The sequence below is a fragment of the Lactuca saligna genome, chromosome 9 (genome assembly GCF_052625555.1).
Source record: "Lactuca saligna cultivar CGN05327 chromosome 9, ASM5262555v1, whole genome shotgun sequence".
In the NCBI taxonomy this organism is placed as follows: domain Eukaryota; kingdom Viridiplantae; phylum Streptophyta; class Magnoliopsida; order Asterales; family Asteraceae; genus Lactuca; species Lactuca saligna.
Window position 1 is genome coordinate 40,177,229 of NC_136425.1, and position 27,442 is coordinate 40,204,670.

Genomic DNA, 27,442 nt, shown 5'->3' on the forward strand with positions numbered 1-27,442 from the left:
AAATGCACATAATTCACATAATACTCAAATATTTCAACTTTATTACTTCAAAAAGAGTTACATTAGTTGACCTACACTATTACATCATCTACTACTTTTTGGCTCCAAAACACGGGCATTACATCTGTTGCCAGTTTTTGTGAAAAACAAACTTATATTTCGTATCAAAACCTTAATATAAGGTTGTATGATCGGTTCTTGGCCGGAAATTGAAGAAAAACCCACCACCACCACCACCATGAGGTGGGGGCTGCCACGATCTTGGTGGATGTATTGGGCACTTTTCCTTTCTCTTTTGGTGTGTGTGTGTGCGTGTGTGTGATGTAGGAATTTTTATGTGTGCTTAGATTGTTGGAATTATCACTTGAAACCCCCGCCGTCGTTGTGTGTGGGTGGTTACCACCTCGGATCGCCGCCGACCACCATTGCCCAAGGTGGCATTGGGTGGTGCCCGACTTATTAAACATTGAATTACCTAAATAGTTATTTTTAGTCCGAGTGGCACGAGTTTCGGGTTGGAAACCCTAATTAGGGTTTAGAAAATCCTAATGTCAAGAAAAACCCTAGTTTTGGAGTTGGTCGGGACCCGCGTTAAAGTTGTTAATTAAACTTTAAATAATACTTAATAACGCCCTACAATTAACTTAATGCAATATTAGACTTAATGGATTAAGTCCTTAAGGGGTTAAGTGTGGAACACCAACCCTAGTTATCATTTTATGTGAAAAACCCTAGAATCGGGAAGCTGTATTTTGGACAATTATCGGATGCGTAATTAGGCTATTGATTGGATTATTATTATCATATCCGAGAATGACTAAGTCAAACCTTAATCAGTCCTACATTTAGGTGATTAGGTTCTAAATGGGTTAAGTGTTCTTACGTAACCCTAATCGTCATTTTATGTGAGACCCTAATCGTCATTTCATGTGAGGTAGTCACTGTTGCAAGTGATTATAACCTGTGATCGACTATTAGCTCAAGTGTCTTCTTGTAGGTGATTAGTAGTGAGTTAAAGCTGGTAGAGTTCTTCGTTGTTGTTGTGGGTATGTACATGCATATTGAGGTGGGTTTTGCCTCACTGTACAGTGGGTCAAAGGCACAAATACCGACCCATTAGTTTTGGTTATCTGTTAGCTGATGGATGCCTTAGGGACAGTATGTAATCATGTATAATAGATTGAGGACTCTTAATCTAGGCTTCTTGCCCTTTCTTTGTTTGGATGTGGCTCGAGAGTAGGATTATTTGTACGGGTGTCTATCTCACCTCTGAGTACATACAGTTATGCATTCATTAGATTGTTGGTATTTAGTATGTTGTTATGCTGTAATAGTATGTTAGTTCTGAATCTTGGTATAGAGTATGTTGTGCTGTAATAAACGGTAGAACTGTGTGTAATTTGTGTTTCTTGGTTATCATCTATGGTGTGCCCTTAGGGACTGTATGTAGTCATGTAGGATAGCCTGAGAACTCTTGATTTTGGCTTTCTTGATTTTTCCTTATTTGGATGTGGCTTGAGAGTAGGGTCATCTGTTCGGGTGGCTATCTCACCTCTGTCTACTTATGGTTACACATTCTATGGAGGTTAGCTGGTAGCAGTACTGTATGTTGTGAGAGGGCTAGTAGGTAGTAGTGAGTTGTATGATTGTTGTTTGCATGTATTATGTGCCTACTTAATCCTGATTTTTCATATGTCGACATATTGTGTTTAGTTTGGGTTGAAGCGGTCCTGCTTTGTGTTGTAGGCCAAGATACCCGGTGTGGCCCGACTATAAGCCGAAGGCACGGAGGCTCGGGGGAGCGGTTTGGGTTGAGGCACACCAGTGTAAACTGAATGCCAAAAGACCCAGGGTGTCCCGGATAGACTACAAGCCTGAGAGGCGTACCAGTCAAGATGAAGGCCCAAAGAACGTCCAGATGGGTTGTAGGCCGGTGCAGCGATGCTGTCAGGCTGAAGGCTTTGTATGCATGTTGTTTGTAATTATGTTATGTGGTGGTATTTCGGGGAAAACTCACTAAGCTTATGTTTATCCAATTGTTTATTGTTTCAGGTATCATTGGTGTCTATGGGAAGGCAAATGCGAGATTGTACACACACATCAGCAGCATTGAGGATTCCACATTTTCTTTAAAACTCTGATTTTAAATAAATATATTTGGAATAAACAGTTTTCATAATAATAAATTTATAAATTGGTAGGTTTTACCTTAATCGGTAAAGGTGTTCTTGACCTTGTATTGTTGGTCGGTGGAAATAGTGCTCTCAGAACAAGCTTGATTAAAGAGGTTGGGGTTCTCAAAAGAGAAAATAGGATGTGCATAGTTAAATAAGGATGTTCATGTTATATCAAGTTCCGATTTTGACCCTAACGAATTATTTGGTGTGGGCAATCAAAGTCAAGTTGATTATGCATGTACAAGACATATGGGAGATGGTGGAACCGAGGGTGTTCGGTATAAGAATCTCTAGGAATAGGATTGATTAGCACACATATGGTTGTCAAAACAAGAAGGGGGTCGACAAACAACACGGTGTGAACATTATGGCGTTGGAAATTCAAATCGGGTGGCTTTGGATGTGGTCGAGGAAGAGGTCGGGGATCCGAGAAAGGTCAAGATGGTAATGAACGTGTCCAAGATGTCATGTTACATGTTACATGTGTTGTAAACAATGAAAATGATTGAAAGAAGACTTTGGGTGTGACCGAGGTAGAGGATGGCACTACAAGAAACGGGACCTATAGGGACGACATATGTCGTCTCTATAGGTTAAAAAAGTCATCCCTATAGGTGTCGGGGGCGACATGTCATCCCTATAGCTTGCGTCTCCATAGCCCCGTCGCAATAGATCCTTTTGGTCGTCGCTATAAATATCGTTGCAATAGGTATCCTTTAGAGACAACATGTTGTCTTGTTCTGGTTCGTCGCTATACAGTGCTGGTCTCCATATCTATAAAGACAACATTTCGTCTCTATAGATAGAGACGTAGAGTCGACACGCAATGCCCTTTAGTAACAACTTCTTGTTGTGGTAGATGCACCAGTAGAGATGACACGTCGTCTCTATAAATGCACCTATAGAAAAGACATGTCGTCTCTATAGATCCACCTATATAAATAACATGTCGTCTCTATAGGTATACCCATAGAGCTGATTTTTTTTTCTTTAGAATTTCCCAGTGTTCCTAGGCTTTGTTTTGTGGGTGTTCAGCATCCTACTTGCATTGCAATAACTTTACTAGTTATCTACCAAATAACACCTTTTCGGTTAAACAAAAAGTCAAAAATTTTCCTAAAAACTTTAAATAATGAATTTCTTATTTTCAATTTTTTTAAAAAGAAAAAAAAAAAAAAAAAAAAAGAAGGAAAACCAACCTCCAAAAACAACAAGGTCATATTTGACATCTAAGGAGTTGAAAATTTCCCAAGACGCCACCTGAAAATTACTTTCTAAATGTAGCAATATGGCGTTCCTATTGTTTGGTAAAATCACTTGGCAATTTAAAATATGACAACGTGTAACCAAAGGTTGTAAAGTGTTTACATTTACTCAGGTCAACTCCAAATTGTGTCAAATCTATTTGACCACTCTTGAGCACCTGCATACACCACATGAATGACACTTTGGAATTTAAATTTCTGACAAATGACAAAACTACCCTTGAATAACAAAGGAGAAAACAGAAGAGATGCTCACATAAGTGAAAGAATCTACTTGTTGGTGGAAAGGAAGGTTCTGTAGCAGCTCCATTAATTCTTCTAGACTTCATTGCCCCTGTAGTCAATATAATATTATTTCTTGGTGTTTTAACTTTTAAAAAAATAATAAAATAATAAAATAAAAATAGAGAGCCTTCATCTTACCTAAACCTATATAAACAAAAATTCAATATTCTCCATTAATAGCAATATAAGTTCAGGCTTCAAGATATCACCCAATCCTAAACCTATATAAACAAAAATTCAAAATTAAAATTAAATTAACATGATTAAAAATAAAAAGCCATACTCCAATTATCATGAAATAATTGCAATCTTTTGCTTTTGGGAGGTTTTGGTAATCATTACTTGATATTTAAACCTCTTATTTTGTATTAAATTAGGGGCAATTTAGATATTTATACAACTATATATCCAAGTTAAAAACACTGCATTTTTATTAAGGGCAAGCTATCAAAATCATAAAAAAAATAAAATAAAAAATAATTCAATAAAACATGATTTTCAAATTCTGTCCTACCCCAAAAAATGGAATAGGGACTCGCTCTGTGTAAAAGATATAAATGTCCTCATCATAAAAATAGCCCTAAAACATTCTCCCATATCTTTCTTTTTGTTAATGAAAATGAAAAGGACATCCACGTCTTTCGTACAAATGACAAATAAAGACCTAGTTTTTATCCCCTTAATTCAATGATAAAATTTTTTTTAAATGCTCAAAATTATTACCTCCATCGGGATCTGCTGCCTAACCTGGACATTATCACAGTAAGAAATTAGTTCCAAACCATTAAAAAATTAGAAAATAAAAAATTAGTAAGTAGGAAAATTTAATGACATGCCTGAAGGTCCAATTTTACTTAATATTCTTTGAAGATCTGACAATTTAACAGGTCCTAAAGAGGACACATCACTAATTAATTCTGCACCTTTACTTGGTCCAACTAATTCTCCAGCCTTGTATACAATATTATTAACATTAACATTACAAACAAGGGTAATTTGGTAAAAAGTTAGGCTGAAAATGAAGGGTAATTAGGTAAAAAGTTGACAGTTTATACTAAGTTCCGATTCTTTTGTTTCTTTTCTAGGCTGAATAGACAGTCTGAATGAGACTAAATGACCATTTTACCCTCACAAACAAATTTCACAATATGCATCATTTTAAACATGAGAGAAGTTAGGAAGAAAAAAAAGGCAAATAGGTAAAAAGTTGGTGTCTTGATACATTAAGCCATGTTTTTTTGCATAACTGATTAAATTTGGATTAAGTCAAAACTAAGTCAACAGGGGTATTTTAGGCCATCGGAAAATGATGCTTATATGTTAAAGTCTGTATCAATAACCTACAATCAAAACACAATAACAAACATCAGTTGCTTGAATTGGTTTCTTCATATGAGTTCATTAACCTACAATCATCTTAAAGTCATATACTAGATTACTATTGATGTAAGTCCATATCATTAATGCTTCCCTATATTGAAAAAATCCTTAATTATTGACCATTATAACAAATGAAATACAGTAAGAAATTCTTCCTTAATAGACAATTTTTCATAATCATACCTATAAATATATTACTTGACTTGATGTTTATATGTTAAAGTATATCAATTAATAATCAGCTTTTTCATCACTTTCAACAGGTCAAGAAGCACAGTGAATACAAAAAGAGAATCATATCCAATTATGAGGTTGTCATGACAATGATCGGTGCTGCAAACATATCTCGGTGAAAAAAATACCTTTAATCACAGAAGCAAAACCCACAGAGAAATCAGTACTCCAGACTTGAATAGCGAATAACTAGAAGGAAAATCAACAGAAAAATCGTTGATGTGGTTACAGTTGATCAGTATTGCATCTTCAAAACGAGAAGCTGTTAAAGAAAATCACAATTCTAATTTCAAACACGTAATTTATAACATAAACCCCAATTCCATTTTCAAAGAGAACTCGGATCGAGAACTTCTTTTTCTTCTTAAGAACCCAAAGGCGAACTAATCCGTCTTGATGCAACTCTTAGTCCTGATCGATTGGCTACCGGGTGTTCACTCAAACTAAAAAGAAAAAAAATGGAATAATTCAGATTATGATCTCGATCTAGTCGACTATGTTTATTCAATAGATCTGGCCGGTTGAACGCTTTCTAGAAGCACCAAAAGCTTAGATAGTAGGATAGGGGTGAAACCTGTTCTGGTTGAAACTTCCAGGAAAAAACTTCGAATTGGGATGACGATCCTCCTGGTGAAATGACGGTACCCCAAACCGACACAGGTGAACAAGTAGAGTATACTAGGGCGCTTGAGAGAATTACCATGTTGAAGGAACACGACAAAATGACCCCGTAACAGAATTACTAACCTAGGTCGTCGGAGTGGGGTTGTATTGGCTAGAATTCGTAACCGGAGGTGAAAATGAAGTTGGTAGTTAGAATCATCGGAGTTGAAGCTAATCATCAATGGTCTTCGGCAACTAGCATGAGGATCGAAAGAGATGAAGAAGATTTGTGGTGATTGGGAGGTGAGGAAGTCGCCACGCGAGAATTGTCGATCGATCGATCGATCGAGAAAGAGTGAGACTGTTGATTGAGCGTGCGTGAATAAAACGAAGGGCCCTGCTCTCGTAATTCTGGGCATAGAAAGTTATGGGGATGACAAGTTGGGTCTATAATTATCCCCAAAACGATGTCCCAGTTTTATTTCCGTGGAATTATTAAAAAATGTCATTTTTAATTTTTGTTATTTGTTAGAGCGATAAATCGTTGCTACAGGTGCTTAAAGAACGCATCAATTCCACTTCATTTCCCGCTTAACATGTCGAGACAACACGTCGTTGTTGTAAATTCAAAAAAAAAAATCATCAACTCTACGGCGACGACATGTCGTCCCTATAGATAGCCTATAGTGACGACAAATGACGTCCCTATAGGTGCTTATTCTTGTAATGTGAGTGTTCAAAAAAGTCGAGAGTCCAGATGGTTTGAAAAAAATATTGATTAAACACTATTGTGATAAACAGTATGATCAAACCGATTAAGGGGTTATTATTGGATTAATAGTTTCCTTTATGTCCGATTCAAATAAAGGTATTTTACAAAACTTTTGATTATTTTAGTATAAGTCGTTGTTTTCCTAGATTTGGTATTAAAATAAGATTTTATTTGAGTTAGTATATATAGATGTCAAATTCCATTTTTGTTTATCCAATAAAAGCGCACCAAGTTTATTTCTTTTTGTGTGCTTTGTACGTGCACGTTCACAAGAAGAAAAAGGAATTAATCCTTGCAAATTGTCCTCTTCTTATTTCTTTTCTCTTGGTTCACAAGTTTTTAACAACCTTTTGTCTACATATTTCATGCGGACGAATTTGGCTGTCGGAAATGGGTCAGTTTTGTAGCAGTGGCATAGTGATTATTTTATTTTCATCGCCTAGTAAATAACAAAAATTGTTTTGAGAATTTTACACATTGTATGTTAAGTTAACGTAAAAAGAGTTTAGATGACACAAAACCACCTTAGATGTTCCCTTGAGCAACATATACAGCAGACCTGTATATTGATTTTTTTATATAGTTACATATATGAAAGGATAAATAGGAGTACATGAAAAACCAAATGCACAACAAGGGTGCTTATTGTAACTGTAACTCCGACCTTATTTTTATAGTGTCTGGAAGAAACCAGATACGATCTTAAAATACATATATACTAGTAGCACATTTAGAAGATGAAAAGAAAGGACCATTTATTTAACATTGGTTTCCATCAAACACAACAAGCATGCATGCTGTGTCATATATATCATGTTTTCGGCTGAAGAATGACACCGAAAGAGTCCACGTAAAGCCCACACCTTCCATAAAATCCGGAAAAGTTACCATTTGCGACCCCAAACGAGAAATCAGTCCCAGGGTTTGTGCCGTATGGCCCATAAGTGTAGTTGTTGGTCTCGAAAGACAATGACGTAATCACTGTTAAGTTGTTAATAAGTCCGACACGTCCACTAATCCCGATGAGGAACTCACCATCAGCGAAGGTGACCTAAAGCCGAAATATAAATATCATGATTGATATATTAATTCTAAAATAAGAACCTAATTAAGTTCCATACTTACGTGTATATGTTACAGATGAATTCAAAGCTTACCGTTTTAGATGAGCCACCATCGCCACCGAAGTGTTCAGAGGTAAGCGTAAAGCCATACTTATCCTTGTAAGCGAAGCGGATGGAATTTACAACGTCTCCACTACTAATAGTTAACCCTGAAAGACTACCACCATCAGGTATTATGAATTGCCAGACGTTTTCTCCACCTTTACCTCCCCAAGGTGTACTCCATACGTATGTGGCACTGGTTGTCTGCATATGGATCCAAAATAAAATATTACTAAAAGAGTTGAAAGAATTTTAGCAATGAAGAAACAATGTAAAACTAACATTCTCAAATATAAAAAAAAAACAAACTCTCAGAATATGGTGAAAGTATGTACCATTTTGCTCTAAGTGTATTTCAGATAAGTTGGACGATTCCTTACGAAACTAAACTGAAGTTTTTCATCTAGCCTATATATAGCTAAAATATTTCATGAGATCCATGTCTAAAACATTTCATGAGATCCACGTTTTTCAAGGATTTAGCTGTATACACAACAGAGTGATTGATCTCTATGTAAAAATTTCAATAAGTGATTGATTATGTTTACCCTTAAAGTCAAGAAGCCATGTACATAAGATACACTTTTATTTCTAACCCTTCAAAATATGTATGTATTTTAAAAATGTACCTTTTGGTTTTCAAAAATTTATTTCATACCCTTATTATTTTATTGTATTAATATAATATAAATTCTTTGTATGTAATATTTCTATAATAAATGTAAATGCATTATTGATTTGTTTTGTCTAACTATAAATAATGTGTCCAACACAATTTATTTATTTTTTGGTTGACAATTTATTTGTCGCTCTTGAATTCTATTTCATTTTAATGATCAAACATATTTTTTTATGCTATTTTAAAAGTTATGATACACTTAAGAGTGTCAAGAACCGTATGTAAATAAATGAACAAATAAAAATATACAAATCAAGAGCACATATAAGAAAGTATAATTTTTTTTATCAACCATAAGATAACAAAATTCTAGGATATTACAATTACCACATGGGAAATTTGAAGGAATATAAACATCCAATCAAACATTATATATTGTTTTCCATCTCCGGTCATATTTTCTATCATGCACAATGAAATTCATTAGGAATTTTATTCACAAGTGAATATGAACTATATATTCTTTGTTTTGGGTTGAAGTATTAGCTATGCATCGTGTTTTATTATTTGTTATTATGTCTGTTAATATGCTAAACGTCATAAATTGTAAATTGGTTTAGTTGTTATAGAAAAACATGTATAGATATATAGATATAGACAAAAATATATGAAATTAAACGTACATAAATGGACACGAATATCTAAATAAGAATCATACCAAAATAGATGAACAAACACATCCAAATAAATAACGGATATATATATATATATATATATATATATATATATATATATATATATATATATATATATATATATATATATATATATATATATATATATATAACATTTAATAAATAGATGTTAATAGAAACTAGTTAGGAAAGTTATATATTTGTTGGCCATTAAAAATATAAATTTAAAGCAATAAAATATATTTTTAAAATATAATGAAAATAAACTTTATTGAAAATGAATTTGAATTTATATTAATATGTAAAATAAAATAGAGAGCATTAACTTTATAATTGATATTTTTTCAAAGATATCTAGAAAATTTCCATTTGTAGTCACAGTGATATTTTATTGCCCTCTTATTAAATATGTTACCATGAAAAAAATGTTATACAATGGTATTTTATGAGATTTTTTACTACATTAAAGATGTTTAATGATAAAATATAAAGAAAAAAAAGATTGGTTAAAAAGACACCTTATATTACCATTTAGAAAATTCTAATTAAATCAAATCAAATGAGAGTTGAACATATTGATGTAATAAATATACCTCGTTCTTATATCATTACACAAATATATTTTATTTATTGAGATTGCAAGAACTATACTTAGTAAAGTATAAAGTTGATTTTATTAATCTTCAGATAATTCAAATATAGAAGTATTATAATTATCGTATGGAGAATATATGAATTCAATAGAGCAACATAAACAGCTTTCTATCTAAAAGATAATGTTTGTTTGTAGTAACGTTAAAGTTGCAAAATAATAGGTATTAGATATGGTCCTTATAAATCAACATTCACATAATGAGCACCTTGAACAAAATCGATAACAATAACTCCATGCTTTGAGTTGTTTTTTGACAATTATTTTGTTAAAAAGAATTTGTAAAATATAAAATAGTTTTTTAACAATTAATAAAATATTTTTTTTCCTAAAATGTAGATTACTTTTTAGAATTTGTTGACTAATTTTATTTGTAAATTTGACTACTTATTGGGTAAATTTGACTACTTTTTTTCTTAAATTTAACTACTTTGTTGTTAAATTTGATTATCTTTTTGTTAAACTTGACTATTTTTTTTCAGAGTAGACTGTTGTTTTGAACCTACTATATATATATATATATATATATATATATATATATATATATATATATATATATATATATATACAATTGCATATTTATAGAGTTATTTTATAATTTGGAAAGTTTTTTCTTCTCTAGCTTCTTTATTCTGAAAATTAACATAATGAGTTGTAACGAGTATTTTATATTGCTCATTACGTATGGAAGATGGGAGTACTCGGCCGATTACTCAAAATCGGCCCTCCATCGAGGCGAGTAATGTAAACTCGGCAAAAAAAACTCGGATTAAGTAAATCTCAGTAAAAAATCAATCAATCTCAGTCAAAAATCGATCAACATCTCTCTAATTCGGGCCTACTCAGTATTACTCAGGCCTACTCGGTCAAAATCGGTGAAACTCTGTCAAATGGTCAAAAATGTCATAAAAAGAGAAAAAAATCAAGAATTTTAAGATTAATATGTATAATACACTTAATGATTTATTATTTAACACACACATGTGATTATTACTACATATATATCTTAAATTTTCAGCGATTATTCACGAAGTGAGTCAATTGTATGTATTTCAGTTTTTATGTATTCACATGTATCTAATTTTGTTATATATTTCAATCAAATTATGATTTGACTTATGATTTTGACATATAATTTTCCTAAAATATTTATACATGAATTACCGAATCCGAGTACTCCCCGAGTACTCCCGAGTACTCCCAAGTACTCGTTACTAGTCGGCCGAACAAGTACTGAGTAGCGATTTCTACTACCTTGTATTTAGGTGTTGAATTCTACGAAACCACCACGTTCACCGAATTTGTTCATTTGGTGAAGTGCAAGATTGGTCTTCCCGAAGAATCAAAATTCAGTCTGGCTTATCAACATCCAGAACAACTGTATTATTATGGTATTGTTGATGATCGTGATATTAGAAAGCTGATCAAGGTAATAAATGTCGTTAGATATAAATTTGTGTCTGTCTATGTGATGGTTGAAGAAGGTGTTTGGCGTAATGAAGTGGATGATAGAGGAAAGGCACATGCAGCTAATTTATCAAGTGGAAATGGGAGCAACAACCCAATAGGTAATTTTAAAAGTCCAAGTAAAAGTCAATATCATAGTATCACTGAAAATGTAAATGTAGTGTCAGAACCGATTATGTATGTTACACTAGAGAATTATAAGTATATCGGTGATAATGATGTTGGTACATATGTTAATGATGTTGGTGTAAATCATTACTTTGACAAAAAAAAAAAGCACTAGACGTGGTGAATAACGTTGGTAATGAATCTGGAAAACAAGAAGTTCTATTTTTGCATGAAGGTGAACTAAAAAGATATGGTGAGTTTGCGGATTGTGACAAGTTAGATATATCTTGCCTAGAGAGTAATTCTAACGGAGAAGAATTTGATGATGAACCTACACTTATTCATTCAGATATCATGTTTCATGGTATGCCCCCATTGCCTTCGTGTCCAGTAAACGATGATGTGAACATTCCATATCAGAGGGTGGATGTAAATGAAGAGATTAAGGTTCTAGATATTTTTTATAACAAATAGTTGCTCAAGCTTGCAATTTAAAGACAATGCATGGAACAAGGTAAGCAATGTAAGACTCCTAGATCGAGCAAAGAAAGGTTCGAGGTAGTTTGTTTGGGAGAAAATTGCTCTTGGATGGTTAGGGCAAGGGAAATCAAATCGACTACTGCTTTCCAAGTCACAAAATTTGTTAACCAACACACATGTTGTGCAACAAACTCGGAGTCTAATCATCGACAATCAAAGAAAAAGGTACTCTGCCACTTTATCGCTGAAGTATTGGTTGGGGATTATAATAGAGTTTATCAGGGTAATGAAATTGTGAGGGACATCAATTCGAAATTTCCAATCAATATCTCATACCAACGGGCATGGTGGTCAAAACAATATGTGTTGCTGATGTTAAGAGATACCAAAGAGGATTAATTCACCAAACTACCAGCGTATCTGCACAACTTGGTCAAGCATAATCCAGGAACTGTTACTCAAATAAGAACATACGATGATGATCGGTTTGAGTTCGTGTATATTGCGCTGAGTTGCTCGGTAAGCAGTGATAATTTTTTTATAACAAATATAACTTATGAATCCTAATTGGTATTTGTTAATTCAATTAAAAATAATTTTAGGTACAAGTATTCATCAAATATTCTAGCTGACCCTAATAATTGATGGTGGTCACCTAAAGGGTGAATTCAAGGGTACGATGTTGCTCGCAGTGACAATGGATAGTCAAAACCAAATCATGCATATTGCTTATGTCATATGCAAAAGTGAATGTACGGAGACATTGTCATGGTTCCTTCGAAAACTACGTGAATGTATAGGCAACATGGAAGACCTTACATTCATATCTGATAGGGCTCCATCCATAGCGACGTCAATTGGAAATATATTTCCTCACGCCCATCATGGAATATGTGGTATCCTTTTGTATTTCAACATTTTAGCAAAATTTGGAAGTAGTGATACAATACACGCATTATTTTGGGAGACATGCAAAGCCTATACTATTAAAAAATTCGATAATGCGATGAAAAAAATTAAAAAGGTAAATGATCGTGTATGGGAATACCTACAAAACATCAATCCAGAAAGATGGGCTAGGGCACATTTTCCTGGGAATCGGTATTTTCTTATGAGATCAAATAGTGCAGAGTCGATAAATTCAATGTCAACATTTGCAAGAAAGATGACAATATTGATGTTGATTGAGTATTTTCATGCAACAATAGAGTTTTCAGAAACGTAATGTTGCACGAACTAATATTTTATATATAATAGTACTTGAAATGTTAGTTTACTACTCATATGATATTATGAAATTATGTCTACTTTTTTAGTTGAAGCAAAAACAACACTCGCCCCATGGGCTGAAACGATTATAATGGCAAATAAGAATGCTTGTAATAATGGATGGTGTACCCTATCTCAAATAGTAGATTTGAAGTGAAAAGCTCTACTCACAAAAGTGTCATTCTTGATTTCCAACAAAGAACATGTACATGTAGGTGGTGGTAAATAGATGGCTTACCTTGTGGCCATATCATAAAAGTGCTCACAATGAACCGTTATGAAGAATGTTCGGAATATGCTTTAAAAGCTTACTTTACAAAGACACTGAGGAAAACTTACGAGGAGTCTGTGAACCCTTTACCAAGTCCATCTGAGTGGGAGATCCCCGATGATTTGATGATTGTGAAGCCACCCATAATGGAGATACGTCAGTCGGGTAGGCCAAGAAACACTGATTGTATTTAGTCTCAAGGTGAGCATCTCATACAACAAGAATATTCTACATGCGATCAATTTGGCACACGATGAACGATTGTATGCGTAGGGGATCAGGGAGCGGATCTGGGGTAAGGAAAAATCTACACAAAAGGGCATAATGACTGATGAATTGGCATCCGGAAGCGGGTCACAGAACGAAAGCGTGTACCGTACTTTTGATTTCGACAGCACATTTGATTTAAATTGTCCTTAGATTAATGTAGGAAAGCAATAAATTCCCATATTTGTAATTTATATTGCTTATATTAAACTACACTTCTGACATTATTAATTAAATCTAGTACCTCACTTATTATCTAATTTATTCCTTAAAAAATAAAAAACAAACATAAAACATTATAAAAAAATGAGATACGCCAGTAGCAAACATTACATAAGACATTTCACATATAAGAGCATTCTACATGAAATATTTGTTATTTTTAACTAGAATCCAAGACTCCTCGTGCTCCAAAATGTAATGATCTTTAACAATTTCTAAATGATCTTCATCGTTGTTTGGATAACGATAACTATTTTTAAGATGATGATAGCATCGATTGAACCATGTGATTTTTTCCTTTAAATCCATCAACTTACCAACAATATCTGCTTGTGTTCGGTGTTTTCCTTCTCCCAACGAGAGGTTAAACATAGTTGTTATGCGGGTCCATTCATCACCTTCAAAGAAATTAGGGTTAACCATGGTTGTTACATCCTGGTAAATGTTCATCCAACATCGTATTACCACCATTACCTCTCTTATTGTCCATGGATGTGGAGTATTGGACGGAGCAACTGCATTGGAAGAAGTTGTTTAATTGGAGGCCATTTTTTAAATTTGTTTGTTAGTTTGTTTAATTTTAAAGGGGTACTTAAATAAGAAAAAAGACAGACAAACAATTAGGTGGATTCCCATAAGTACTGTTTGAAGCTACATTATGTAGGCTACAAAGCAGTAGTCAAAATCTATGAAATCGTGGTCAAATAATATCAAAGAGTAGTCCAATTATCAGATACCTTAAACGAAAATATTGTTTGAAACAACAAATCTACTGTTCAAAATGACAATACATTATGCAGGCTACAAAGTAGTAGTGAAAGTCTATGAAACCGTAGTCAAATAATATCAAAGAGTAGTCCAATTATCAGATACCTTACATGGAGATACTGTTTGAAATAACAAATCAACTGTTGGAAATGACAATACATTATGCATTCTACAAAGCAGTAGTCAAAGTCTATGAATCTGTAGTCAAATAATGTCAAAGAGTAGTCCAATTTTCAGATACCTTACACGGAGATACTATTTGAAACGACAAATCTACTGTTGGAAATGACAATACATTATGCAGGCTACAAAGCAGTAGTCAAAGTCTATGAAACCGTAGTCAAATAATGTAAAATAGTAGTCTAATCATCAGATACGTTACACGGAGATACTGTTTGAAACGACAAATCTACTGCTGGAAATGACAATACATTATGCAGACTACAAAACAGTAGTCAAAGTGTATGAAACCGTAGTCAAATAATGTCAAAGAGTAGTCCAAATGCCAGGTACCTTACATTGAGATATTGTTTGAAACGACAAATCTACTGTTGGAAAAGACAATACATTATGGACCTTTCCTTTCCAGCTCCTATATACATATGTGTCCGCATGTGTTAAGACTGTTACCTCCATAACCTTAGGCACACTAAGTAATTGGTAATTGTCTCTTATATATGATTCAAAATGAGTTTCTCAGACGTTGATCGTGAACAAAGTTTTAACAACTTACAAGTTTACCTTCATAACCTAAGGCAAACCAACCCGCATACTCACACTCACATCAAAACGGATTTGATGGATCGTTTCCAATCTTTTTCCTAGCTATTGGATGGATGGTATATTTTTTTTTCAAATTTCTATTGTTTCTTTACATTTGATAATGTTTATACATTTAAACTAATTGGTTTGTACTTCTAAAAATACAGGTCCATGCATTCATAAATTGTGTCTTGCCTGCCATTTTCATAGGTAGTGTTCGTCTTAGAGGGGACTACCTAAAAACAATGTTTTTAGCGGTTGCTAAAGATGGGAACAATCTGACTTTCCCTATAGCATTTGGTATGGCGGTTGAAAATAATCTTGTAAGTTGTACCTGGTTCCTTATGAGGTTAAAAGAAATTCTCGGACAGGGTAGGGAAGTAGCGTTCATATCCAATATGGGCGATATTGTTAGTTCTTGCATAGATGATGTTTTCACTGATTCTTATCATGGATACACTTGTAAGAGCGTCCACAAATATTTACGCACAAAAGTAGGCTCTAGAAGATCATTGGAAACTTTGTTGTGGATAACATTAAAAGCATACACTATGTCTATTTTTTAGTTTGATTTTCATGTTTACGATAAAAGTATGTTTTTAAGTCTGATTTTCATGTTTTATATATTGGTTACGTTCTTTGTACATAGTTGTTCGCCGGAAAATATAAGGATTTCAAATCCGATATCGTTAGCTCATTGGTTTTACCCTCCAAAGTATGCTTCGTGCTGTTAATAACGACATACAATAACATAAGTTGTCATTTTTAGCTTACGATAAACGTAACATTACTAATAAACATAACATAAAAACTGAAAGGAAATTAGAATTACAAATAAACATAGAATTACTAATAAACGCAACTTCTCTACCCACTCCGATAGCATCCTTCAACCTCATAAGGAACCAAGTGCAGGAGTTAACATTATTTGCCACCCCGATACCAAATGCTATTGGCGTAGTGTTGTTTCCATCCATAGCAACTGCTACGAACATTGAATTAAGATACTCTCCTCGAATACGAACATTGCCTATGAAGATGATTGGGAAGCATGCATCCTAAGAATGTGTTGATCTATTTCATATTTTGTATTGCACAATAATTAGTTTTTAAACTAATATAAATCTTTTTAGCACAAAAAATAAACAGATCGAAAGTACATTACCACATATCGAATAGTGACAAAACATAGTTGGAACCGATCCAAAACATCGGTTTTGATGTAAGTGTAACTATGGGGATTTGTACGCTGAATGTTGTGGAGGTAAACATGCAAGTTGGTAAAGCTTTCTTCATGGTCATTATATGAGAAACTCATCTTTAATGTTGACGAGTTAAACAGTAATTTAGCGATAAGGATGATCTAAATCACTTCCAAAGCTATTAAAAAGAATAAAGTAGTAGTCAAATGCTAGTAGACATTAGTCAATGCCTATAACACAGACTCTCTACCGTTAGATGCCAAAAATAAGGTAGCTTCTTCATAACATTCCAAGAATCAACGTGGACAAACTCTCTACCGTTAGATTCCAAACGAAATAACTCCATAGCCGCCAGTAAAATTCTTTTTTCATCCTCATTCGGGCGTGCATTTTCGATCTCGCTATGCATTCTATGAAAGTGCTTCACATGTCGTTTCACTTGTAACATTTTTAATTTTACATCTTTTTTTGTGCGGTAATAACCTCGACCCATCTCCTAATGAAACGAGTGAAAGACGCGGCTCCAAAAAGAAACAATACGACATTATGGGGGACTATGTGGATAAGCTTCTTCTATGATGGTAATCCAAGCACGTATCAAAATTCCTTCTTCTTGGGTGTTCCATGTTGGTGGTACAATAGGCTACATCTTTTATGATACAAACTAATGTCATATTACTGAATTCTTATATAGACAAGTATAGAATCTATTAGGTGTCATATAGTACATGCTGTTCTATGAAATCTTACACAAAAACATATGAAAGGTATCTACTTTATTGTTCGACGTAAATCAACTATTGTTCGAAATAAATAAAAATACTGCATCTTATGGATAAAGTGTCACAATACTATAAGACAGTGATACTAATATAAATTAATTCAACAATTCAACCACTAATAAAAAACATACATAGAGATCAGAGGTCTATTACCTTAAAATTACTAATAAAAGACATAAATAGATATACATTACCTAAATATTGCTTAAACAAACAAGCACATTATTAAAATATTACTCATCTTCTTCCCACATCGAAAACTCGTATGGATACTCTTTTTTCATAGCATTGACTTCCTTTTTTGTTTTCTCCAAATTATACTCATGAAGTGCTAATTCATTCTTTAGCTTTCGAACAATTTCTTCACCAGAGCGGATCGAACTCTCGGTATATTGGATTTCTTGCCTAGTAGTTATGATCCAATTGTTTTTACGGTCAATGTCGTCCCAATAATTGTCTAGAAGTTTTCGTTGGAAAGCAAAATCCTTATAAGCCTTATCCACATCAGCTTCTCTTTGTAACAAAACCTTTTTCATTTCCTTGTCCATCTTCTCCCCATTGGATGTAGATGGCTTATTGGTGGATGTAGATGACCAATTAAATTTTGCCAATATCTTTTTCAACTTCTCTGATCTTTCTGTCATTTTCACACTCCAATTTTTTTTATTGTTTCGTTGATTTATGAATTGAAAAAACTTTTACATTATACGACACTAGATAATAGTCAACGGCTAGAAGATAGGAGTCAAAACCTATAAATCAAGTAGTCAATCGCATAAAGTAGTAGTCAAATGCTAGTAGATAGTAGTCAAAACCTATAAAAAGAAGTCAAATTACAATCATGTGTTTGAAATTCATTGTACGATAAGACTACACATGAATCAGTAGTCAATGTCTAGTAGACATTAGTCAAATCATATACAAATATAGTAAAATTAGAATAATGTCTTGGCAAATCACAGTACTATATGACAACACATAATATAGTAGTCAAAGGCTATTTTATAGTAGTCAAAGCGTATAAAAAGTAGATATAAAGTCAATTATATATAGAGACTTATGTGTATGGGTCTGAGATTTACAAATTGTATACTACTCGTTATTCTATAGCCATAATACACATACAATCATATCTACCTCTCAAGAAAAATGGTGGTTAATGCTACAAGAGAAGCAATTGCAACTATTAATAAAAGAAGAAGAGATCAAGAGCGAGATTAAAAGGCATTGAAGAAGATAGAAAACGGTTGGATGACTTACAAGAGGATATTTGGTCTAATATGAGCTCGGTTCAAGATAAAGAACACGACATAAAATTTGCAAGGGTTTGGGTACGAGATGCAATAGAGTTCGCCAATAAATAAGAGGTTAAAATGGAAAATGTTCTAAAAATCATACAAAACAATTACGAGTGGATGCTTCAAGAAAAAACAAAATATCCAACTGATTTTCAAGATCTTTAAATTTAATCATTTTTTATTAATCAACTAGTAAGTTTATGTATTTTATTTATGAGTTTATTAGTGACAACCCGATGCTTTACCAGTCAACAAAATTCAATTTCGTTAAATAAAATTTCGAATTTTATATATTCCATTAAGTTTGTGAGGGTTAGAAAAACATTTAAATTATATAAATAAAATTTATATAAGTTTCGGAACCAAAAACACTCGAGAAATCAAGTTTTTCCCCCGAAAAACAGCAAAAATCGTTCAGCACTTCGTTTTCGGCTGAAAACCTTCAGGCCAAAAACTGATTTCGGCCGAGAACCCATCTCCGGCCAAAAACCCAACCGTATAATTCAGTTCATCCGAAAACTTAGTCATTTTCCCACTTTTCACTCGAAAACACTCCTAAATCTCTCCCAATGATCATCCAAGAACACTTAGATGATCAACCTGCGAACACACACACACACACACACACACACATATATATATATATATATATATATATATATATTACATTTATAAAATAGATATATTTAAATATTAGGGAAATCTCCTTCCATATTCGTATGTGGTTAGTCTGCGTTTGCGGTGTCCTAATCAAAAAAGAAAAACACATGTCATTTTCAGATACTCACGAGTCACGAACGAAGAATGCATCCACTTTGTATAAACGTTTTAATTTTTCACTTTTATTTGGATGTTAAAGACTTTATGAATTTATGTTGAAAACCTATTTTTTATGTTAATTACTTAATCACTTTGTGACTTTATATTGAAAAAACCTCATTTTTTAAAATACATTGCTTATTTTTTTTAAACGGGTTACATGGATTGGGTTCGACCCACTAACTTGCGAACCTGCGAACTCATATACTTAAACAGGTTATATGGGTTGGGTTGGGTTGAAGTTTCCAACCCACCAACTCATGACCCGCCAACCTACCAACCTATATATTATATGGGTTGGGTTGAGTTTATGTTTTCTAACCCGCCAACCCGTATCTCAATCCAGTTGCCAGGCCTACTTAGATCTTCAAAAGGAAACCTTCAAATATTCATATTTTTTCTCAAGAACACCAAGAACAGCCTTCATGTCTTCAAAGGATCGAAAAAACTAGAAGAACTGAACACCTGATTTCGGCCGAAAACCAGTTTCCGACTGAAAACTACACAAGACCAAGAATCTAGTTTTCGGACTTAGATTTGACCAAAAACCCACCCTTTCACTACAAACAATCTCAGTAACTATTCCTAACACAAAAACAAGTGCTTTCTAACACTTAAATTAATGGTTTCGCTAATTTAAATACAAGTGTGTGTTTAATCATCATTAGGTTTTCGTTAATCCCGCGTACATCAACTCGAGGGTCATCTTTCCAGTCTTGTTGTCCAACACGTGCACAAAAAACTGTGAGTTCATATCCCTACATTTTTATTGTTTTAATGTTTTAGGAGGTTGTGTTTTCATACAAATGATTTCAACAAATTAAAAACTTTCTCAATTGAGAAACAACTACAGTTTATAAAAATATTTAGATATTTTTATCCCTTTTGTAACATGTTTTGCATAAGGACAGTTTTCAACATACAACTATAATTGCAAAGTTTTCAGTACAACACATAACACATAATCCAACTATAGGCGATATAGTTTGGGAACAATACAGAACTTTTACAGAATTCATTACAAGAGACAAGAACATACATTCAATCTATAATAGTTATAGTTTGGGATACAATACACTGTTTTACTACTTCGAGAACATTATACAGAAATGAACACATATAGACTATGGTAGATATAGTTTATGATTTAAAATACTGTTTTCCAAATACAAGAGTACAATACTAAATAATTATTTAAGTATAATTATTTTACTCTACAAGTTCTACATACGATTTCGAGTAAAAGGGAACACTACAACATTACACGTAAACTAGTTAATACAGGGTTGTGAGACACTACTTCAATTGTACCCTCCGAGGTGCGGAACTAAATCCAACCGTAGTATATCCAGAGTCTCCTGGAGGGAGAGCGTGAGATTTGTGTATAGGTCTATACGGGACTAACAATTCCACACCTGAACTGCTAGCTACAGTTAGGTAGGCATGCCTGGGGTGACAAATATCATACCGTTTCGACGCCTGAAGAACGTCGTAGAGGTCACTAGATCATATCAAGCATGGTTATACCAAACTCACAACAGTATAAACTAACCTTTGTTTACGGGATTTCAATCCTTGAAATAGTTTTATTGTAATTAATAGAACTATCATACACTACAACTGGAGGATTCCATGGAATAAAAACACACGGTTTTATTTTAAGTAATAAACTACTATACATACTGGTGGTAGCCAGGGTTTTCATACATAACACACTATACATACTGGTGGTAGCTAGGGTTTTCATATAGAACATACTATACATACTGGTGGTAGCCAGAGTTTTCATACAGAACATACTATACATACTAGTGGTAGCCAGGATTTTCAAATAGTACATACTATACATACTGGTGGTAGCCAATGTTTTTCATACAGAACTATAGTATACATTATTGGTGGTAGTCAGGGTTTTCATAAAGTACATTACTATACATAACTATTGGTGGTATCCAGGGATTTCATACAAGAGTTTTCATACAAAACAATACAATCAAATACAATACAGCTGGTGGTAACCAGGCATACAAACCAATACTTTCATACACAATTACCAAATACAATAACGAACATACATCTTGGGTCTTAGGGTTTAAGACTTATTTACATTACTAAAGAAAATATTTTATTTTCTTGGGAAACATACAAACATTTTCACAGATTCAATGACAGGTTTTCATTACAAAAACATTCTTATGAGCTCCCCAACTTAAATGTTGATACACTTTCAAAACCACTTGTATTCTTAGGGAACCGGTAGATAGGTACACCCGCAGGTTTTTGAGAAGATGGAGCTTCTAGAGTTGCGTCATTTATACTTTTGTTATATATTTTGTTGTCATACAAATTATGTATCGAACAGATGTAAATACTTTAATTAATCAATGTAATGGTTGTGTTTACTTTGATTACTATGATGTAATTGTTATGATATTGTACATGACATCCTCCACTAAAAGTATACTTTTAAAATCTAAGTATTTTATAAGAAGTATACTAACACTACATATATACTAGAAGCAGTATCACAATAAGAACAAAACAAAAGTATTTAGGTGTTGAACACTATGGTCAAACCTGGGCAGTTATGTAATCAAATCCGATATAAATATAGCCTGATCAACTATATTTATTTTAGATACGACCAACATGTGCTTGGGAGTGATAGTGGTGTTGCAACAAGTCTAAAACTTACCAAATTCCATACAAAAGGGAACAACAGAACAAAGCATACAAACTAAAATACTATAGAAGTATTTGGTAGCACTACAATACTAGAGCCAACCCATTGTACAGACTTCATTCCAAGTGTTGCTATAAATTCATAGCGATTGTTTACTTGTGTTAAGTAGACTTCCATTGTAAATTGCTTGATAGAACACTATAACTGTCAGGATAAGATATATATTGTTCAATATCACCTGACTCCTGACCACTATAGAGGACCTATCTTCGTTTTTCTCTTAAATTATTTTAGAGAAAGATGCATCCAAAGAAGAAGTCCATCCAAAAGAATAACAATCCATCACCGCCTCCACCTCCTCAGTACGATCCTACTGTGTTCCATGCAGCAGTTACAGCCACTATGGCTGCCGCAATGTCACAAATTAACGCAAGTGGCACAAGCGGGGTGGGCAGTGGTGTCAACCCTTCCAATCAGGGAGATAGTCAAGGACACCCAAGAGAGTGTTCCTACAATGACTTCACTAATGCTAAACCTCAGTCTATTGATGGCACTGGAGGTGTCATTGCCCTGAATTACTGGTTCGAGAAGACCGAATCAATCTTTGAGATCTATGTGTGCCCCGAGATGAGCAAAGTAAAATTTGCAGCGTGTACCATCACAGATAGAGCATTAACTTAGTGGAATAGCCAAGTCAAATCCCTAACTCTTCCGGTATCCAATGTCATGGGTTGGGATTACCTGAAAGAGTTGATGCTGGCTGAATACTGCCCTCGTGGTGAGATGCAAAAAATGGAGCAAGATCTCTCGAATCTGAAGATGAAGGGTTCCGATATTGTTGCTTACACCGCTAGGTTCAGTAACTTGGCTCTTCTGTGTCCCAGGTTGGTCTCCCCGGAAAGCAAAAAATTAGAGATACATATGGGGATGGACACCCCCAACTCAAGGGAATGTCTTGGCTGCTAAACCACTCACATTTGACAGTACCAAGCGCGTGGAACAGGCCTTAGTGGATCAGGATGATGGCCACAACCCCATAGCAGCTGTTCCCGAACCACCTAAAGAGGGTAGTGGGAAAAAGAAGTTCTAGAACAAACGCAAGGGCCAATCTTTGCAGGATCCTTCAAAGAAGCAGCAAATAGTAGAAGTCTATGCTACTACCATTCCTGCTGCTTCTCCCACTACTCAAGCACCTGCCAGTGATATGTTAGAACCCTCCCAAGGTGCGAAAAATGTAACTTCCATCATCATGGACTTTGTTGTGACATGAAGTGCACCAACTGTGGCAGAATGGGGCACATAGCTCGTTTTTGCAAAGCACAAGTCCAACCAACTAATCAGGCTCCTGGAGCTGGAATAGGCCAAGCCTATTATGGTTGTGGTGAAACCAGGAATTACAAGAGGAATTTACCTAAAGCAACGAGTACTTGCAACACAGGTAAAGTGCCAGCTATGGTCCAAGAGGAAGCAGTTGTTGATCCCACCGTAGTTACGGGTACATCCCTCCTCGACAACTCTTATGCATGGATTCTCTTTGATAGTGGTGCGGAGAGGAGTTTTTTCATTCATGAATTTAAACACCTACTCAAACACAAATCCCAACCTCTAATCGAAACATTCACCATCGAGATGGCTAACGGAAAGAAAGAGAGCGCTAACGACGTATTCATAGGATGCACTCTCACTCTAAACGATTACTCCTTTCCAATCGATCTTATGTCGATTTCCATAAAATGCTTTGATGTCATCATCGACATGGATTGGTTGAGCCCCAATCGTGCGGATATTCTTTGTTAAGAAAAAGCCATTTGCCTCAATCTGCCAAACGGAAAAGCCCTCATTATCTATGGCGACAAACTCAACACGAACCTTCGCATCATTTCATGAATCAAAGCTCAAAAATACTTGTGAAAGGAGTGTCACGCATCCCTATCGCATGTAGTCAATGAGAAGCAAGAAGTTAAAGACCTCAAGAGCATCCCCAAAGTCTGCAACTTTCCTGATATCTTCCTCGAAGATCTTTCAGGAGTTTTTCTCAAACGCCAAGTCGAGTTCCGAATCGATTTGATTCTTGGAGCTACCCCTGTAGCTAAATCCCCTTATCGTTTGGCACTGGAAGAAATGTAGGAATTATCCATCTAGCTGAGCGAACTGCTCAACAAGGGATTCATTAGAGCGAGCTTCTCACCCTGGGGAACACCGGTCTTGTTCGTGAGGAAGAAGGATGTATCCTTCCGGATGTGAATACACTATCGCGGGCTCAAAAAACTCACCATTAAGAATCACTACCCCCTGCCCACAATTAACGACGTCTTCGATCAACTTCAAGGAGCCAGCTACTTTTCAAAGATAGAGTTGAGATCAGCTTACCATCAATTACAAGTCCAGGAGGGCGATATTCCTAAGACAGCATTTCGGACTCGGTATGATCAATATGAGTTTGTAGTGATGCCCTTTGGTCTAACCAACACAGCCACCATATTCATTGACTTAATGAATCGGGTGTGTCGTCCCTTCCTAAACAAATTCATGATAGTGTTTATGACAACCCGAAATTTTCTTTCGGTCAAACTCTAAAGTCAATCACTTCAAATATTAAGTCAAGTTCTTTTTTATTTATTTTTAGCAAATATAAAGTTCATTTGATTATTATAATAATAATTATTTAAATGAACGGGTGAAAGGACGTGCCATCTCGAGGCTTGAAATTTCAAAACCGCAAATACCACATAGTTAAGAAATTCACGGCAAAACTTTTATGTTTGGGTCGTAAATCCCTCCAAAAACCATAAACTCATGCCTTAAGCATGAGTTTACTCCCCAAACACCTCACTTCTTACTTTCATTCTCAAGAGCAAACTCCAAACTCTCTCAACTATCATCCCATCTTTCGCCCGATTTCTCGAGAATGTAAGTACTTCTTGGCTTGAATTGTTGGTATATCATAACAACTAGTGATTATACATCCTTTCATCCATCCACTTTCATGTTTTGTTTAGATTTTCAAAACACCAAGAACACACACTAGTGTTCTTGGATGTTTGGCTCATTTCAAGCTTCTATATTGTAAGTGTTTCTATCCTAGAGTATTATACTGCTTAGTATACGTCCCTACATCAAGAAAATCACAAGAAAACACCAAGATCAAAGGTGTTTACGGTCCAAGAACACCTTGGGTCGTAAACCCTTCTTAAAGGGTCAAAAGTGACCCTAGTCCCTTCCTATGCCTTAGTAACTAACATGGATCCTTTCATTGATATATTAAGGACTTGAAAACATAAAAATACCATGAACCATGAGGGTTTACAACCATAAACCCAAATAGAAATGGTCATAGGGCTGTAAACCCCTTAAATGAGGAAAATGGTGCCCTAACTTCTTCCTTAGGCTTATACATCAAGTGGAAACACTTCTAAGGACTTATAAGACTTCAAAGCAACAAATGATCAAAGGATGATGAGCTTACGACCATAAACTCAAGGGTTTACAACCGTAAACTCAATGAGTTATGGTCCTTAAGGAGTAAACTCATAAAAGGGGTTCTTTTGAACCCTAAACTTAATAGCCTTGTCCTACAACACTTAGATGCACTCCTTAGCACTTATAATACTTATATAAAGTGTTTATCATGTCCTAGGATGTCTTAACTTTGATAATTAGTTGTTTAAAGTCTAATTAGATACATATATGTACTATTAAATGATAACTAGGATCCTCGTGTGTGTACAAGTCTTCACTTGACACCTAGCAATGCTGTTTCCTCAGTTCATCCATACCACTCACTACAGGTGAGTTCATACCCCTTAATTTACCTTTTAAATGTTTTTAAATGCTTTTATGTGGGGATTACAAGTAAAGTTACTATAGTTATTATCTCAATCACATGTGAGTAATAACTATCAACAAGTGAATCTCTTACTTTAAAACTGTCTTACTAAACTGTTTTTCTTCAAACTGTCTTAAAAACCCTTTTACATATCAAATGCTTTTACAAAACTTCTTTTATACTTTAAATATTGTCAAATGCATGCCTATATATGTGTAGTTATATAACTAGTGTTTAAAGGACCAAGGAAGGCTAGCTCGCTTTATCTCCTTTTCCTCGTTGGGATGTGGCTTGAGGGCATAAGTTATCCTTCCGAAGGTCGTCTAAATATTAGTTATATATTATGTATACATATATAGACATAAAAGTTATATCAGTCAATTCAATACCCTTGGGTAGCAAGGGCATATGTTCATATTCATAAGTACAAGTCATATTACTAGTAAGCTACAATAGGCGTAGTTAAGCAAGTTACTAATACTATTACTAGAACAATAAATCATACAATGAGTCAGTTCATACATGAGTCAATACATTACTATACATGTTAGATAGAGAGAGAACACACAATACAGCTAGTACACACAATACATTACTATACAGGCTAGAGAGAGAAAGAACACACAATACAACTAGCACATACATTACATATACATTAATAAAATTATGTGAGCCACTAAGCGGGGCATGGCACTACCTGCCATGACTATTTTTGTATCCAAAATCTCCTTAATTGGGGAGCGTATGAGTTTGCGTATAGATCTATACTGGATTGACAATCCTACACCTTGCTGCTCACTACAATGGAACTTGCAAGTCTACGAGTGCCAAATGTCATTTCTTACGGCGTCTTACATCGTCGTTTTACTATTGAGTCGGTAGTAGGGTACAGGCCGATCACACGGTACTTTAAATAACAATTGGTTTAAGGTAGTTAGTACAGCAGTAGTTACTTAATACAATACTACAGTACTATAATATTTCTCCCATTACATTCACTTCGTGAACATTCATACGATGCACGGAAATGTAAAAACTATATTTTTGGTTAATGATAGTCGGATTTGGGAAAATGCACACTCTTTCAAGAGACACACACACAGTTACTAGATGCCTTGGTAGAAGGCTACTTTTAGTAGGAAACATAGGGTTTTCTAGGATTGTTCAAACAAATACAAACTTTACAAAATTTATACATTACAAACATCTTACAAATGCTTTCATACAAAGTCAGACACTAATATACTTATGATCTCACCAGCTTTAAAGTTGATACTCGCTTTAAAAATAAATTGTATTCTCAGGTCACCAGTAGACAGGTACCGGTGCCAGGTTTTTGAGAAGAAGGAGCTTGTTAAAGACTCATATTT

General features: G+C 34.4%; 1 long non-coding RNA gene across 1 annotated transcript; it reads right to left on the reverse strand.

Moving 5' to 3' along the window:
- Positions 1 to 7,226: 7,226 nt before the first annotated feature.
- On the reverse strand, positions 7,227 to 8,351 carry LOC145017616 (uncharacterized). The gene is made up of 3 exons (XR_013666596.1): positions 8,218 to 8,351; positions 7,874 to 8,086; positions 7,227 to 7,767 (listed from the first exon to the last, which is right to left on the reverse strand). It is a non-coding gene; the product is annotated as an uncharacterized LOC145017616 (long non-coding RNA).
- Positions 8,352 to 27,442: the final 19,091 nt, after the last annotated feature.